General features: G+C 58.0%; 1 long non-coding RNA gene across 1 annotated transcript; it reads right to left on the bottom strand.

The window, feature by feature from the left end:
- Window positions 1–273: 273 nt before the first annotated feature.
- Window positions 274–2,162, bottom strand: LOC143645821 (uncharacterized). Its single transcript, XR_013157190.1, has 3 exons — window positions 1,474–2,162; window positions 976–1,100; window positions 274–619 (listed from the first exon to the last, which is right to left on the bottom strand). It is a non-coding gene; the product is annotated as an uncharacterized LOC143645821 (long non-coding RNA).
- Window positions 2,163–2,590: the final 428 nt, after the last annotated feature.

Here is a 2,590-nt window from a genome sequence, read left to right as displayed (position 1 = left end):
CCTACTATTTTCTCGGATCTGACTTGGCTGGTGCCTTCTGCAGCCCAGGAGCAGGGAGGGGTTGGTGGCCAGACGAGGCCTCTTGGAAACCTTGCCTGTCCCGGCCACCACCCAGCAAGGACGGTGGCTGCTGCTGGGCAGGAGAGCTGGCCAAGCGCGCTGCAGAGCGGAGCAGGGGTACAACTTGGCAGTAGGGGGACCTGGGGGAGCCAAATCCTGCCCCCACCTCGGCCCCAGAGCCCCGACAGAAATCACATAGGGGAAAATGCTTGTCATATTTTTAACACCCTCCCACGACAACGGAATCAAGGTAGTTTGTTCCAATACACAAAACATAGGCAGGCTGGGGTGCATTTAGGGCCATCACCGTCCCAAAGCACTTCCCGGGGCTGAGATGGGGGGCCGGAGACACATGGCCTCGTCTGGGACCGGAGCCTCTTACTCGTGCTGTCCACACGAGCCACTGCACCGGAGAGGGCCTCAGGGACCGAGGGCAAGGCTTCGTCATGCAGGTGGGGAAACCAAGGCATGGAGAGGCCCAGTGGCTCGGCGGGGAGGAGACAGGGGGGCCCGGTTTCTGAGGCCTGGACCCCGGCTGCAGCGCCCTCGGGTCGTCCTTCTGTGCAAGGGAAACGGGGCAGAGGTCAGGGTTTCCCAGGAGAGGTGGGAAGGGGAGGGCTGAGTCTCCAAAGATGGAGGAAGGAGGTGAGAGGGTCAGCTCAGCAGAGGGAGGATGGGGGCACACCCAGAGCGTTTTCTCGGCACCCTGGGCAGAACACCGTGGATGCTGATTGGTTTTTCCCAGTGGGGGACACCCAGCGAAAGGGCGACGCTAGGTGGAACCCAGCCACGAGGTCTCCTCGGCATCGCTGCCCTCCCCCCGCCCTCCCCGGGCCGACGTCCCCCTCGGCCACCAGCAGCCCCTTTTTCCAAAGTGCGGACCCCGGCCTGCTGATGTTCTAGACTTTTCCTCACCACAGCAGGGACGAGGGACTCTGGACACCCCGAGAACCATCTTGCAATTCCGGGATTCTGAATTTCAAGCTGAGCTCAGTCTTTCTGGGGTTCAAGGTCGTTGAATCTTGGCAAAATTCAGCTTCCTGTTTATAAGGCGGAAAGGCAGGGAGCAGAAGCAGGAAAACTATTAAGAGATTCCGCAGGCATCTTCCACCCCAGTGGGGGCTGACGAGTTCAAGTATAAATGAACCAGAGACACGAGGATTGAGTTTCCCTTGGAATACACGCGGCTTTAATAACTAAAGGAAAAATAACTTAGGGAGTGTACATGGGGGGCTTAAGCATTTGAAAAGATGTGTGCCTCATCCCAACCCTGGGCGTGGCCCATCCCTTTTTAAGGGCAGACACGACTGGAGCCCATGTGTGTCCAAACTGAAGCTTTTCCCTCCCCCTAACCCTCTAGGAATCGAGGTAGGGGGCATTTTCCCCAAGCCCCCCGCCCCCCACTGCATTCACCAGGAAAGATGTCTTCGTTCTCTGGTTCTAAAACTTCAGCAGCAACCTCTGGAAGGCCAACTCCTGGGAAACTTTAAAAGTAATATTTTGGATGATTCAGTTACTTTCAAGACGGGAAAGCTTTGACTTTGATTAAAAAAAAAAAAATTCCCCCCAAAACAGAGCTGACATTGTGCTCAAGAAACTACTGGCTTGTTGCATGAACATTCCAAGAATGCCTTGAGGGTGGCATCCAAAAGATGGCCAGTGGCTTCCAGGAAATTCCCTGCCAGCCTCTGCAGCAGCTGGAGGAGGGAGGGCCACGCTGGGCCGGTTTCTGGTGCAAAGGTGACTCTGAGTGCCCGGCTGGAGCCGCAGGAACCACCACCGTAAACCCACGGCCTTTATGTCGGGGTGTCGCGGGGTCTCGGTGGGCATACTTCTAGGTCTTAGCTCAGAGTCCCCTCCCTGGAGGCCCCACGCTGTCCCAGAGCAGCTCAGCCCTTCCCCACCATGCCTCTGTCCTCGGTTTGGGCCACGTTTCCTAAGGCAGGCGAGCCCCATGGTCACGGGCCCTCCACACCAGTTCCCGCCCGCCTCCTTTAGGCAGACACGTCTCGTGGGCCTGCTGGGTGCACACTCGAGCTAAGACGATGGCTTAGGGGGGATTCTCGTGGGGAGGCCAGCACGACAGCACATTAGAATCCGACGTCAGGTTCTGGATGTGTGTTCACTCACCCTTCCGTGCAACAAAGGCTGTTGAGAAGGTTCTAGAAGCAGGCACTGTTCTAGGCCCTGACTTTCTGGAGCTGGCCTTCTGGAGAAGCAGGTGGATCATTAAAAACTTAAGCACCCAAGAGAATGCCGGGTAGTGACGTGAAGTAAAGCTGGAAGGGGGCCACAGGGGAGGGCTGGGTGCTTTTATCTGCACAGGAGCCCAGGAAGGCCCATTTGAAGAGGCGACAGCTGTTGGGAGAGGCCTGTGTCCGTGGAGGAAGAGGGAGTGGCGGTGCAAATGGCTTGAATCAGAAGGGTGCCCAGATTCCCCCAGGACAGCCGGGAGGCCAGCCTGGAGGCCAGCCTGGAGGCGGTGAAGGGGTTGGGGGAGGGGAGGGCAGCTGGCAGTGCCGCAGCCCAG

The sequence above is a fragment of the Tamandua tetradactyla genome, chromosome 9 (assembly GCF_023851605.1).
Source record: "Tamandua tetradactyla isolate mTamTet1 chromosome 9, mTamTet1.pri, whole genome shotgun sequence".
NCBI classification, from domain to species: domain Eukaryota; kingdom Metazoa; phylum Chordata; class Mammalia; order Pilosa; family Myrmecophagidae; genus Tamandua; species Tamandua tetradactyla.
This window is presented reverse-complemented; position numbering and strand designations above follow the sequence as displayed.